This window comes from Hydra vulgaris, chromosome 06 (assembly GCF_038396675.1).
Source record: "Hydra vulgaris chromosome 06, alternate assembly HydraT2T_AEP".
NCBI lineage: Eukaryota > Metazoa > Cnidaria > Hydrozoa > Anthoathecata > Hydridae > Hydra > Hydra vulgaris.
This window is the reverse complement of record NC_088925.1, coordinates 44,735,823-44,751,939: the sequence shown is the minus strand read 5'-3', so window position 1 is coordinate 44,751,939 and position 16,117 is coordinate 44,735,823. Positions and strand designations below refer to the sequence as shown.

General features: G+C 32.3%; 1 long non-coding RNA gene across 2 annotated transcripts; it reads right to left on the bottom strand.

Annotated features, from left to right (window-relative positions):
- Nucleotides 1-247: 247 nt before the first annotated feature.
- Nucleotides 248-3,767, bottom strand: LOC136081892 (uncharacterized). Of its 2 annotated transcripts, XR_010639231.1 has the most exons (4): nt 2,445-3,767; nt 2,016-2,107; nt 986-1,151; nt 248-437 (listed from the first exon to the last, which is right to left on the bottom strand). It is a non-coding gene; the product is annotated as an uncharacterized LOC136081892 (long non-coding RNA). The 2 variants fall into 2 exon arrangements; XR_010639230.1 differs by having other exon boundaries at nt 2,016-3,766.
- Between the last annotated feature and the right edge of the window lie 12,350 nt (nt 3,768-16,117).

Genomic DNA, 16,117 nt, shown 5'->3' with positions numbered 1-16,117 from the left:
TTTACAAGAGTTTCAAATGCGAGTTTGATACTCAGTAGGCGTCGTATTGTATACCTGTCTTTATACGCATCTAATGCGTATTTCTAATGCGTATTCGACACGATAAAATGGCTAACATACATACCACATCGATACGTATTTAAATGAGTTTCTAATGCGCATTTACAACTAAGTTTGCCGACTGGGAAGCAACCCGTAATATGGGTTATGAAATATTAAATCATTAATAACAATAAAAACACATTAATAACTTGATATATTATCTAAAATATTAAATACAAATTTATCTATAAATATTTTAATTTTGACTCCGTATCAGCAACGTCATTACTTATAGGTAACGGCATAAAGATTGCATTAACATCAGTTGAGTTCTTTTTAAAATCTGTCACAACACAGGTACCAGAAAAGGAAAGTCAAGTAAAGCCTGCAAATACCTAAAAAAAGACATGAAAAAAAAAATTACAATTTTTAATTACAAAAGTACTATTTGCATTTCATTGTTAGTAGAATTAGGATAATAATAACAGAAAATGTATATTCTGTCTGCAGAATAATTTAAAAAGATTATAAAAAGGCTAGACAACACAATGTATACATTGTTATTATAGTAAGGCTGGCAAATAACACCACAACTTAATAAGATATTTTATTAACTTAAATACTTGGACTAAAAAGATTTTATTTATTACATTATTTGAACAATCAAGGGACAATTATAGTTAAACAATTTGGGCAACTATTTCATAAAATAGCAAGCAACTCGTAAAATATTTCTTATAAATGGTCATTATCATTTGTGGTATTAAGAAATACGTAAGAGCTCAGTAATTACATAAGTTTTATTAAATCTCCCTCTCATCTAAGAGAGAGAGGGAGAGAAAGAAAGTGTTTCCAAAGCAGCATGTTAACAAATGTAAAAAAGCACAGAATAAACAGTAGTAACTGGTTTTATTATGTTACCAGTAAACTAAATTATTAATACCTCAATTATAAGTTAATTTCCAGCATTTCTTAATTAAGCTCCAGCTTCTCTCTAAGCGTTGACTAATGATTAATAGAGTAAATTTCACATCATACTAAATTTACAAAATTAAAACCATGTTTCAACAGTTAGCTAACTAATCAAAAGATGACAAAGGGAAGGCAAACTAAAAAAAAAAATGAAAAAAAGAACATAACTATGATAGAAATTATAAAAAAAAAATTATTTAGATTTAAAAGTGTTAATTGTTACTATGAATAGTTAAACTCATACTTTGCTTTGTTCTAAAGTGTCTAAAGTAAAATCAAATTAACAGACATTAACACTTCTTTACACTGAATTCTGTCAAGTAAGTTTTCTGCACGCCGAGTTGCATTTCTTATATTTCAACAACGATTAATTTCATCCTGCCTAGATCTATTTTTTCATTCGACAACTATTTTCAAGTTGCCTATTAGCATTTACATTAATAACTTTGTTGAGCCTAATACTACCTATTTCAATTTCACTGTTATCATTAAACATATTACCAGTAATCTTACTAATGTTACAATTGAATAAATGAACATAAAAGAATCCTACAAATTGTGATCTTTTCTAATCAAAGACTATATTTAAACTTAAGATTTATTGAAATCCGTATCTTTATGTTTATATACATAAGTCGTTTATCAAAAATATTAAACAATATTTATTTACTTCAACTATTTTTAATTTAACAAAGAATCCACAATGCACAAAATTATTTTTAACTTAATGAACAAAAATAATAAATGCACAATCTTGTATAAAAAATTGAAGCAATGTCAGTCAGTATATTTTACTCTAAAGTAATTAAATGTATATATAAATTTGCCTATATTTCAGTATATAAATATACTGAAATATAGGCAGATTTAAGTTTATAAACTTTCGTGTCAACAAATTACAGTCAGTTTTCCATGTTAAATACATAAAAAATATATATAATATAATATATATCGAATATAAAATAAATCCAATGTAAAATAAAACAAAACAGTAAACTTACTCAAACCAGTATCAGTTACACCTTTGAAGTAACTAAAAAACAGTTCTTTTCAATTGCTCTAAAAAAATGACTTTTAGCTCTTTCCAATAGCACTAAAAAATAGAACAAAACTTGCTTAGCTTGCCTAGTTTGTAAGAAACTGAAAACAGATAAGTAAAAAACCAAGAACAAACAAACATTTATTTGTTAGAACTACTATATTTGAACAAATTAAATTAAAAAAAAAAAAACGCCAATTCTCCTTAAAAGCTCAATACTTTCCAGCTCAAATTTGCTTGAAGACCTTGCTTGTAAAACCATGTGAATAAGAAACACATTTAGAAAAGCCTAGAAACTACTTAAAAATGACATATGCAACATTGAAGTTAGAACATTGACTGGACTAATTATTAGCTGATGTTTCTCAAAAAGTCATAAAAATTTACATACATTTGTTCTTTTATATCGCATAAATCCATCATATGATAAATCTGAAATGAAAAAATGTAATGGATAAGTAAATACAAAGAAAAACATAATATATGAATCGAAAATCAATATATCTGATAGAGATAAGATGTCATGATAAGAGAGTAGTGGTTGTTAAATATTGTTATTTCATGTTAGCTTTTAGAAAACAAATCATGTTGGTACTTCATGATTCTAATAATTCAAATTAAGATATAAACAAATGTATATATGGCAAAATGATTTTTCTTGAGTGGCTTTTAGTGAATGATTAAAAGCAGCGAGTTTCAATAATAAAACCACTTATAATTTTTAACAATAGACACCAACATAAAGGTAAGCCAAATGTAACAACATTAGTAACATAAATAACAACTTTACGCAAAATCTTGCTCAACACGTTTGCCAAGTCACACACTTTGAAAATATGGAAACAACATAATATAAACATATATAATAACTATAAAACACAATACATTTATTTAACTTTATATAACATATATAAATACCTCATATAATATTTATATACACAATAGATACATTTTATACTATTTTAATGACACATTTATAAAACGATTACATAACACATATTACCACATACATATATTTATCAAAAATATTTTAACTTTGAATATAATATAAACATATATGCAAACTATAAACATATATAACATGAATTGCGGGAACAAAAAATTTAAAAATAACATAAAAAAATCTAAAAAGATTCATATATATATTCATATATAAAAACATATATCTCGTAATAAAATATCAAATTATAATCATATTTAATTTAAATCAAATACTTATTGAATAAAGAGCAAAAAAAGATAGAAGAACTGCAATCCTTATAACAAAATTTAACGTTTAGCAACAATAAAATGTCAGTGTTGGCTCGAAATTTTAATTTATTTTTCTAAATTTTTTAAAAGAGTACAAAATAAAGGTACTGACATTACAGAAATGTTAATAAAATAATAATCAACATAATAAAATATGCAAGGAATAAAATGATAGGATTTATAATATATTTGAATTATATTAATTTAGGACTTCATAAAACTAAATAAATTTAAAAGTAGTAATAAATATTTTTATGATACAGTTTCAGTAACTCTTTTAGTACAAAAAAGTACTGTAACTGTATTGGAGATATGCGATACTGCTTTAGCAGAACGATATCTCTTCATACAACTTTTCATGTATTCCTGACTATTTCTTTTCAGTCCAGACACAAACTTTTTACTAACTTTCTCAAGAGAAAACTCTTTAAGTTAAGTTATACTTTCGCAATTTCAGTTTAAGCATGCGCTTTAAAGCAAAGATTTTCGTTTTTCCGTTACATGTTGATATTTGATCAAAATCGGGTACTATATCGTATCTTATTTTGATCAAATATTAAATAATACGTATTTTTGATAAATAAGTGGTATTGAACTCGAATTCGAAACTTAAAACTAAATGCGTATTTTTCTGGTATCAACGGCGGTATATTATACGTGATCAATACTCCGAGTATTTACAATACTAGATATGCCGACTGGGATACTACCAATTTCAACTGGTTAGTAGCTCTAAACAAAATAGAGAAAAAACTCAAGTTTCTGGGACTACGTACTTTGTCACTTAGGGGAAAGACTATGTTGATAAATACGATAGCAATGTCAAAAGTGTGGTTTCTTGCAAACGTGCTGCCTATTCCCGAATGGGTAATAGAACGTCTGCACAGAGCCATTTTCGAAAACCTGTGGCAAGAGACCAATTACAATCCGGTCAAAAGAGAGACACTTTTTTTACCTGTCAAAAGCGGAGGTCTCGGAATTTTATCACCGATGGAGCAAAGTCTTGCACTTCGCCTCAAAACACTCTTTCAACTGAAAGAATGCGAAGAGGACAAAGCTTACGATTATTACAACTTTTCAAAGTATTGGTTGGCGAGTTCATTTTTAAAATTTACGAACCAAAACCAAAGCTAGAACTTTTTAAAGCAGAAAAATTTTCCAAAACACTGGGACAACAAAACATCTCAGTAAACATGAGTTTCTAATGCGCATTTACATCTAAATTTGCCGACTGGGATCGCTCAGTCTGGTGTAAAAAGTAACACCTAATATTTTGAAACCAGTGTTGTTGTTCCACTCTATGTCCTCCAATTCTGGGTACATTTTCGGATCAAAACCCCCAAAGGCGAGACCCATGGTTTTTGAGGCGTTGATCACTGAACCACTTGCTTTTTTGAAAAAAAAGCGGACTGATTTTACGTCCCTGGCAAAAAAGTTCGAATCGTCTGCGTACTGCTGTATTTTGATGGGGTCGGTGTACCTGGCAACGGGAAACCCTCTATTCTGCTGTCTGCTCTGATCACCAAAGCGAGAGCTTCGGCAAAAAAACATACAGCAAGAGAGAGAGGAGATCGCCCTGTCTAACTCTTCTTTCCGCAGGAAAGAAGGCTGACAGGAAACCGCAATTCAGAACAGATGCCGAAACTTCTGAATATAAGTGTTGACAAAAGATACAAAATTTTCTCCGAGATTGAATTTTCGGAGAATCTGGAGCAGAAACGCACGGTCGACTTTATCAAACGCCTTTTCTTGATCTATTGAAAAAATGAAACTAGGTAGATTTATAAATTCCGCGTAATCTATAAGATCACGGGCTAAATGTAAGTTTGAGAATATTGTTCTACCTGGGATTCTGCAAGCTTGATTAGGTTCTATAATTTTCCCCATTACTTTTGCAAATCTTAGGGCCAGCGCTTTTGTGATTATTTTGTTATCAGCGCCGATTAAGGATATAGGCCTCCAGTTTTTGCATTCGGTAAGATCTCCTTGTTTGGGAATCAGTGAAATAATTGTCTTTTTCATAGAGTGGCTGGTGTTTTTTTCTACGAAAAGTATTTCGTAGGCAAGTTTTTCAAAATCTTTTTCTAAAGTGTGCCAAAAGGATTTATAAAATCAGCTGGAAGTCCGTCATAGCCTGGAGATTTTCCGTTTTCAAATTTAAAAAGGGCTTATTTTAGTTCCTCGCCGGTTAGGCGGGTGTTTAAAATTCGAGTTTCATCATCACTTTAACGTTTAGTGATGTGTGACAAGACATAGTTTTGGTTGTCTTTGCATAAACTAGTTTTGTTGTAAATGTTTTTATAATATGAAACCAGGGAATTGAGTATTTCACCAGGTTCACTCGTTAATGTGCCGTCATTCTTGCGAATTTCGGTAATTGACTTGTTCCGCAGTTGAACTTTTTCCAAATTATACATAAATTTTGACGGTTTTTCTCCTTCTTCGATTAGTTTTTGTTTCGTGCGAATAAACGCTCCGGGAAACTGGAGCATGAAAAGAGCATCGCGTTTTTCTTTGATGCTATCTAAATTCGGGTTAGCGTTTTGTCGCTCCCATTGGATTTCGTTTCCAATCCTTTTGATGTTTTTTTTTGTTTTTCGCACTTTCCTGTATCGATATGTGTTGTAATTCAGCCCTAACAAAAAGTTTGCAGTTGTCCCACCATTTTAAAATTGACGTTTTTTAGTTTGCCAATCTTGAATTAAGAGTTCAATTTTCTGCCTATGCACTTCTATTTCCAAAAGGAAGCAACTTAATTTCCAGTATCCTGGTCCTCTCCTGGTTTTACTAAAATTGATAGTTGTTGACACGAACTCGTGGTCAGAAAAAGGGTTGGTGAGAACTTTTGTGTATGTTGTTTTTTTAACGACTTTATCAGGGCAGTAGATTCTGTCGAGTCTACATTTAACCGTCTGATTGCGCCATGTGAATTCTCTTTTGTTGGGAAATTTGTAACGAAAAACATCAACTAGGTTATACTTACCTTGGAAGACCCCGAGTTCAGAAATGCCGTAGGTGTGATATTTAGCGTTGTTTGAGCCTTCTGTGTCAAGAGGCAGGCTTTCGACCATGTTGAAATCCCCGGCCATCAGGACGGGTAGTCCTGTGTCCTGCGAAAAGTCTCCAAGGTCGCCAAAAAAGAGGCGCCTTTCTCTCGGCACATTAGGCGCGTAAATGTTCAGCATCTGCATTTCGTGTTCGTCAATTTTTATCATGACATTTAATTTTCTTCCGTTGTTGTCCCTTTTTAGTTCGTTTAAAGAAACATTGGATTTAGAGAGAACTGTCACCCCACAACAGTTATGACTCGGGCCAGTGTTCCAAACAGACTCGCCAGTCCATTCGTCACTCCGCTGTTTAACAGTGGACGGTCCGGATTTTGTTTCCTGAAGGAGGATAAGATCGAATGTGGACTTTATGAGAAACCCAAAAAAATTATCGCGTTTGTCTTGGTCGTTTAGACCGTTTATGTTGCACGTCAAAATATTAATAGCCATGATGAAGAGGATAAGGTTTCCTAATTTGAAAAGTCGTGTATCTTAAACGTGAATATAATAATTTTACAACTTGTTCGTAAAAAACAAACATAAAAACCTTAATCTTATAGTACGAGTTTTCGTTTGAACTGACGTAATACGAACAATAGGACGCACTGGACCGTAACATTCCACAAAAAAGCGCGAATTACAACAATACGAATTACGACAGCTTATACGCTTATTCAAAAATGTGACGTGCATATTTGATAAAGTTAAAAATAGAACGGAAAAAAATGATTTTTGTAGAAAGAAAAAGAATAAGAGTTTAGAACAAAAAAATTCGAAATAATAATCTGATTTGAGAACAAAGCTAAAAAAATAATATAAAAAGAAAAAAATAAGAAAGAGAAATAATCTTACGATTTCTTTTCCGCACCAATTTGGCTATCGTATTGTTCATCTATTACTAGCAAATCAATTTCGTCTTCATACGACATTTCCTCATTTTCTTCTGGAAAAAAAACTTCCTCTAAAGACATGGCTACTTTTAAATCCGTGGTGTTTATGAGTTTTTTGGGGGTTCCGCATTCCAACTGCCCCAAACGTTTTCACGTTGATTGGGTGGATCGTGCCTTTTCAGTTTTTAAAATTTTTCTTTCTCGTTGATGATTTCCTTTCCAGAATTAGTGTCAACATCGATATCGACACTGACGTTGTTAACTTTGGTTTCTACAATTTCACTGTTGATCTGCGGTGTAGTAGGTTGTAATGGATTGGTGGATGGAACGGTTTGGTTTGTTAATTTAGGGTTGGGTTCGGGCTGGCCAGGATGTCTTTATCGTAAGTTAAGACCGTTAACGTTTTGATAACGGAGTAACGGATTTAGAGTGGGGTTGTGCCAGTTTATGATAATAACTGAGAGAAATCACGTTATTAGTGAAAATGTCTTCTCCGTGAATCTTGCATTTCTGTAGATAGAAGGAATCAAACTCACCTCGTCCTGCAGCTAGGTGTTTGGCAAGCAGGATAATAGCGTTTTGGCAGCCATTCCTAAGGGTACCTATTGAAATGTTCTGAACCAGGACGTGGACCTTTCGTACATATTTTTGCTGAAATTTTAAACAAATGCCTTTAATTTCTATTTCTGTTTCTAGAAAAGATGTCAAAGAGGAGTTATTTGTAACCGCAAACTCGAAAAGCTTGTTGGAGTAGTGTCTAGTGACACCCCAAACATAACTTAGTAACTTCTTTTCAGCCAAGCTAGAAAAAAAATCATTAACGGAACAGTTTAGATCTCCATACCGACAAACAAGCACGTTTGAATTATCGATCTCGAACTTGGTGTTAAAAATATCGAGACTGCTTTTAGTATGGACATGTGTTACCGGAAGCAAGAGCGCCAGCATAACTTTTAGCCATTAAATAAAATTTCCACTCAATCGAAATAGTCGTAATAAAAATAACCTTTGATAAAACAATAAACAGCAAAAACCCACAAGGAAGACCAAAAAGTTTCCCTATGTGCTTTTTTCTGTTCAATTCTTATATTACTTGATTGTTATAATATATATATTTTTTCTTTTATTACAAAATAATAAATATTTACAATTTTTTTTTCATTTAATAACATTAACTAAGGTTTTATATTTTTACGATATATGGTTTAACAAGTGTTCGTCAGTATATACATTTTCTGTTTTGTATATTTTGTATGGATTGTAATAATAACTTACCGTTGTATACTTAATAACGTATTAAAATTTTTTTTTTTTTTTATTACAAAATAATAAATATTTACAAATGTCTTTACTATCTCTGCATAATAAATACGCATATTTACAATAAGTTTACAAATCGTTTAACTTTATATATTTTTCATTAATAAATATTTTTATGATACACTTTTATATTTCTCTTTTATATTATAAGAAAGCAAAAGAAAAAATAAAACAGGCTTTTTTACATTTAATTTACTTTGACGTATTAGATTTACTTTTTACGTATAATTTACTTTTACGTATTAAAATCACTTCTTTAACTGAATATTTTTTAACTTTATTACCCAACCACAGTATGTCAACCTTGCATTTTATATAGAATTTACTACTAAATTGCTTGCGGGTTTGTTTAAAAAGGTAACTTTATTCATTAATCAAATCTTTTCATTTTTTAAAAAGGCAAATATTGCTTGTGGTTTGTAATTTTTTTTTATGTAGTTTGTTTTCTTTTAAAAATACATTTTTGTTATTTTAAAAAACGACTAAGATTGCTCGTGGGTTTGTAGTTTTTTTTTAATACCTTTTTTTTGAAAAATTTTTTTTTAATAAATTTAAAAAAATAACATTTAACATAATTTTGTTTAATATTAATATAAAAATATACTACATATGTGGGAGGACGATGGTGGCAATGCAAATCAAATGTTTGTACTTTATGTTATTTTACTTTTATATAAAAACCCTTTTTGTTGCATTCTTGTATTCGTTTATATATATATATTAAAAACAACTACCTAAGCGTTTTTCAACCATCTCTTTTATTACAAAAAATCGTATTTAAATACAAAGTTATAATTCCCATGATAATTATAAAGCAACGATAGTCATTAAAAACCATAAATGAATGCGTGACTATCGTCACGTTTATCTACGTGACTTTTACCATGTATACGTAATAATTGTAATTCACCAACTTTAATAGAACATGCCCTCTTCGTGAATTAACTCATAGGTCTAATCGTTGTGGGGCTCTTATTATTCGTCTGGAGCGCGTTATCGTTTGTTCGTTGCAATCATTTCGAACTTGAACGGCATTCTCGTTATATCTTCCTTCACCGTTACCAACTTCATCTTTTGGTATATCAAGACCATCGTTAAATGAGTCTTTTTTATTATGAGAGTCCGGAATACGGCGACGCAAATGTGAGATATGTCGTGGGAATACCCTATTTGCGGTTTCGACGTCAAACGATAAGGCATTTTGCTTCCGTACGATACCAGGTATCCAAGACCGATCACATTTAGTCTCTTGAGCTGGTTTTACCCAAACATTGTCACCTTCCTTGAATATGTTGTCTGCTTCATATTTTTCGACTTTCTTACGTGTATCGACACCTGGAATAAACGACGTTGGTTTTTGCTTAAATTGCTGCGATGGACTTTTACTACAATTTGATGAGATCGTCTCATTGTACAGTAATACTGCCAGAGCGATTGAGCAACGTGAGCGGGCGACTGTTCTTTTGATTGTTCTGTGTATGCGTTCAACGATACCATTGCCTTGATGCTCGATGAGCTGCTCGATATTCTAAATCAACGTCCCATTCGTCAGCAAACCTTGTTAGCGTGTGTGAACGAAGTTCATTGTCCATTAGAAGGCAAACTGGCGGTCTAAATAAGGAAAATATTTCTTCCAGCTTTCCAATAATTTCAGCCGCTGTTTTGGTTACCAGTTTGCGCCACACTGTATACCGTGATGGGCTGCAGTCAATCATTGATAAGTATAGTTCTGCACCTACATGCGTCACATCGAGAGCAACCCGATTCCAATTCTGCTTTACACTCAGCTGATGACCATGCTTCCATTTTACGGAATAAAGATCGATGGAGTTGCACTGGTTACAACTTGCAATTACTGCTGAAACCTCCTTACGTGATACATTCTGGTTGTTTCGTAAACAAAGTTGCAATGTTCAATCGACACCGAAATGACCAGTTGAGTGAACTTTCCATATGTCTTTCTGTTGGATTATTCCGGTTGCACACGCTGTTCTGCACCATTTTGGAGGGATTCGAGAAAGTCGATCGGCCAGATTTAGTTCAGATGGAATCCATTGTACAATAATCTTAATATCTTTTGCAATTTCCTTTATCGTATTCAGACGTCGTTGTACTAGCAGTTGAGAAATTCCCGAAGTCTTTACGCGATATTCTTCTTTTAAAACTGCGTTTAACCATCCCACGGTGCTCTTGCTATCGCTGTATACTGTGAGTTCTTTTATATCCCATTTACTGGCTAAATTTAACCCTCGAAGTATCGAATCTAGTTCACTTATATTATTATGGTGCGTATCACTCGTTGGTCGTAGCCATGCTGCATCTTCAATAACGATTCCTCCAATTAGAAGAACTACACTCAGTCCTATGGACGATGCATCACAGTAAAGCTCAGCTTTTCATTCCCCATTTTTATTTCGTTCGACTCTTAATCCTAAAACACGTCCTTTTCTAGCTCTTCTGGAGGTTTACACTGCAACCCAAATTTCTCAAGATGCTTCGCTACATTTTCAGCTGTTTCTACACTTTCATCGACAAATATATCAATGTAATTATCACATGCTTTCTTCACAGTAGAATTCATATTGAGCACGTGACGAAGAATTGTAGTCATTATTGTTGGAGCCACGTTGATGCCAAAACACATTCTGGTGAAACAATACCGTTCCCCATTTATAATCACAGTTTGATATGGCCACAGTTTTTTTTCAATGTGAATTTGAAGGTAGGCTTTCTTAAGATCAAGGGTTTTTGCACTTTCAATTTTCCTCCAACGACGCAGTTTCTCTTGACAAACGTCGGCATTTGCTGTGTGACAATTTACAAATTCGTTGAGAGCTCGGATGTCTCCCACTGGGCGTATCTTTCTACCTTTATTTTCTTGCACAACACACATGAGCGGTATCAATACTTTAGGTGGTCCCAATGCTTGCTCGTTATACGGCACAAGAATGCCAGAGTTGATCCATTCATTTATTTCTTTTCGGTAACTACTTTCATGCTTTTCGCTCATCTTGTATTCGCGGATCGTATTATTAATTGCGGGCTCTTTATTCTAGTTCCATGATGCCGTCCACTTTTTTCCGTTGAACTTTGCCGTAAAATCCTGATGTTTTATTTCGTTGTTTTTGTTTATTTCTTTCTCTTCGTTTATTTCTTTCTCATCGTTTATTTCGTTCTCTTCGTTTACTTTGTTCTCTTTGTTTACTTCGTTCTCTTCGTTTACTTCGTTCTCTTCGCTTATTTCGTTCTCTTCGTTTATTTCGTTCCTTTCGTTTATTTCGTTTTCTTTACTTATATAATTTGCGCCACATTTTTCCATGTCACATGCTAACATTCGGACGGTACGGTTTTTATCACCATAGATTACGGCTCCTCCGAATTTTTCAATAGCATCCATTCCAAAAATCAAATCAAACCCGAATGGTTTGTCCTTTACAATTAACGAATTAACCATCCGATATATTCCAACAATTTCCAATTTGATTACCATTTCACCTAGTACTTGTACAGTTCCTCCCAAAGTTGTGATGCATTTTTCACTTTTTGAAACAAGACCACGTGCAGATTCAGCATGAACCACTGTAATTGAGCATCCAGAATCAATTAATGCTGTTCGGAACATTCCGTTTATTTTAACTTTTAATGATGGCAACGATGTTTCAAGTAGAATATTGGATGCCATTTTTTCCAAATTCTCCCTTTTCCTTTTAAACCTTGCAATCGTTTGATGCAGTCTTTGGCTCTATGATTGTGTGAACAGTTCTTGCATTTTGCCTCGCAGTCCCGTACATAATGTCCAAATTTCCCACAATTAAAACATGTTATTTTATTTGTTCCGGCAAAATCAGCAGTTTGGGGAAGTAGCGATGTTGCTGCAACCATCACATTATTGGAACCATCCAACTGTCGGGCTTCTTGAGTCACTCGTTCCAAAGTAACAGCAACCTCAACAGCCTTTGCAAATGTAAGTTCTTCAGATTCCAGTAATAGCCGTTTGATCGTAGCTCCATCGTTAAAGCCGGTGATAAATTGGTCGCGCATCCTGTCATCTCTATCCGTAAATTTGCATCCTTCAGCAGCTCTTGCAATCCGTCGTAAAAATTCCGTCACACTCTCGTTACTTGCTTTTTTAATTGTTGCAAATTCAAAGCGTAGTAATAACGATGACTTTGGTTTAAAAAGCTTCATAACATTTTTCTCGATCTCTTCGTAAGTCACTGAATCGTCTTCTGGGTATGCCGGGCAAGCATAGATCTTCTAATGCAGAATAAATCTGTGGTGGCAAACATGTTTATGTTATCGTTTTTCTCTTTGCTTCGTCAATGTCCATTGCTGCAATATATGCTCGCAGTTGACGGATAAACCGTTGATGGTTGCCATCAAATATTGGTGGCATAATAGCCGAAATAGCTTGTTGCATTCTTGTATTCGTTTATATATATATATTAAAAACTACTACCTAAGCGTTTTTCAACCATCTCTTTTATTACAAAAAATCGTATTAAAATACGAAGTTATAATTCCCATGACAATTATAAAACAACAATCGTCATTAAAACCATAAATGAATGCGTGACTTTCATCACGTTTATCTACGTGACTTTTACCACGTATACGTAATAATTGTAATTCACCAACTTTAATATAACATTTTTTCCTTTAAAAAAATAATATTCCGCTCCTTTAATCACGAAATTCTCCGTTTCTTTAATAAGGATAATAAGCTCGATTTAATTTCAAATGTCTTGACAAACGCATTGCTAAATATCGTAACTCTCTGTAAAGACTAAAAAGTAGAAAATAAAATATAGCAAAAACATTTGCTAAAAAATAGAATCTTTTTTGTAATATAAAGTAGAAAATAAACCTTTTAATTTAAATTTAATAGTTCAGTAAACTAAAGATTGACAGGTATGTTTCTATATAAATCTTGTGCAATATATAATATTATAATATGTGCAATATATAATATTATAATATTATAATATAAAATATGTACAATATATAGTATAATTCTATATAAATCTTGTGCAAGTCTGCCAATCTTTTGTTTACTGAACTATTAAATTTAAATTGAAAGGTTTATTTTCTACCTTTTAGTACAAAAAAGATTATATTTTTTAGCAAATGTTTTTGCTATATTTTATTCTATATTAAAGAACTTTTAAACAGAAAAATTAAAATATAGCATGTTTTATTTATTCTTACTTTTTTAAAAATAACCTTCCATAGAGGTCAGAAAGGGTAATAGAAAAAACGTATTTAGTAATATTATCGAGGGGCTTATGTTTAACAATAATCAAAAAACAGATTTTTCAAAAAAAGGTTTTTTTTTTAAACTTTTTTTCACTTGGTGTAAAAAGTAGAAGAAATTCTTCTTGTCTTCCCCCCCCCCCCCCCCATCTTAATTTTTAAAAAATTACTTCATTTCGACAACTACCTTTATGAAAAGAATGGTATAAAATGGAATTGTCGCTGCTCTTCGAAAATTGAAACCTTTGTGAGCCGTTTATAAATAAAAGGTAATTTTCGGGTTCTGCAACTGGAAAGCGAATTGACCAAGAAAAAATACACAATCAGTAGCGCCAATTCATCAAAAGCTTATGGAAGTGGGGTGTCAAATCTTCAAGATCCAAAAAATTTGATTAATTTAGGCTCTATTAGCAATAAAAAAATTTAGTCTCTCGTTACCAAAAGTTGTTCTAAGCTAAGTTTTCACGCTGAAAAATACTGTTCATTTGATGTTAATTGGTAATGTTAGCACAATTTTAAAAAATTTAACATTTTGAATATCTTGTGGCAGTTACTTTAAATTCTGATGTAAATCAAAAACATCAATAATTTTTACTTCAGTCTCACAACATATCTCCAGGAATGATTTGATCCCTGGTATTTGCAATCTGAAAAAAACTTATTTGAAATGACTCAAATATAATTTTGAACAACATCCAAATAGTGTTTCTCATTGTGATGATCAAATGCTTGAATTGCAATAAAAAATAACTCATTTTGCATAAAACGCCTACCAAATTCTCCAGCAAATCTATCCAAAATCCCGTAATGAGATCTATTTAATTTCTCAAAAAAACTAATGGGCTCAGATGCTACATTTTTCCAGTTGTACTATTTGATAAATATTATTCTGTTACTATTTGATAAATATTCTTTTGAAAAAAATAAACTTTTTGTGATATAGAAGCTCTAGATGACAGACCTTATTATGATTAAAATTAATGTTTTAGTTTGTTATTAAATTTGCAACAGACACGTTTAGTTTGTTATTAATTTGCAAACAAACACGGAAAAAATTTATTACATATATATGTATATTTATTATATATATGTATATTAGGGATATGACTTTTTAATTTTTTTTCAAATAAAATGTTTCCTGTATCATAAATCGATGAACTTTTACCTAAAATCATGAAAAAAGGCCCAAATAGCTTTCTGCAACAAAAAAAGGTCACCCCCAAAATAAAAATTTGATTTACCATTTTTATACATTCATTTTTGACCGATGTTTTAATCTTAAGCTTAATTCTCAGCTTAATTCTATTTATTTCATTATTTTGTTATGAATTTATAAATATAACGCCACACGTTACCATGGCAACGAAACGGCCGTGTGCCGGCAAATACTTGGAATTGTTATGTGATGACGTCATTGTGTTACCACGGTGATATAGACTACTGTAACAGACTGTAGAAGATTATAGAACTTAGTAGAACATTCTGGAAGCTCTAAATAATTATATAAGCGAGCTGCTGTCAGAGCTCAGTGTTGATAATGTGAATAGTTCTATGAAGTACTCTGCGTGTAACTGAGCTAATAAGGAACTACTGTAGCGAACTAAAGACGCTGTAAGTGTACGAAGTATAAGTAGTTGTAGCATTATCGTTAGGATACGGACTGGATTATCGAACTGTTATCAACATTGACTGGATTATCGAACTATAATTGGATTACTATACAGTTAAAGTATTTTATTAATTAAACGACTTTATTAAACGGATATTTACGCTCAGCTATCCGTAAAGTCGTAACAATATTATATGATGTCTCACAAGAAAAGTCATACCACAGTAACAAAGAACAAGAAGACTTGGACTAAAAATTTGGTGAGATTTCAAGAGTCACACAGAAGAAGAAGAGGAAGCGTGGCTGTAGAAGAACATTCACTCGATGAAAAATCCAGAATACCACTTCAATTGCAGATCGTAGGAAGATACCAGTTTCTCGGAGCATATGTTAAAGGAAGAAAAGAACGAATAGACCAAATTTCTAAGGAAATTACAAAATTGTGGGACAATAAACTGAATTTTCTACGTGTGTCTGATCAAGTGATAAGAGCAAAGCTTATGAAGGTGCTGAAGGTCTATGATGAATGTGTCAAGCGTGGAAAATATGATGTTCTCAATGCATTATTTGACATCACGAAAGTGAATGGCCAGTGGTTATCCTCGGAAGATAAACGTCTATACCACCTACAAAAAGAAAGTAAAGGACAGGTGGGGTACTCAACAGGACAAGTGGCAAGTAAAGAAACCATTCA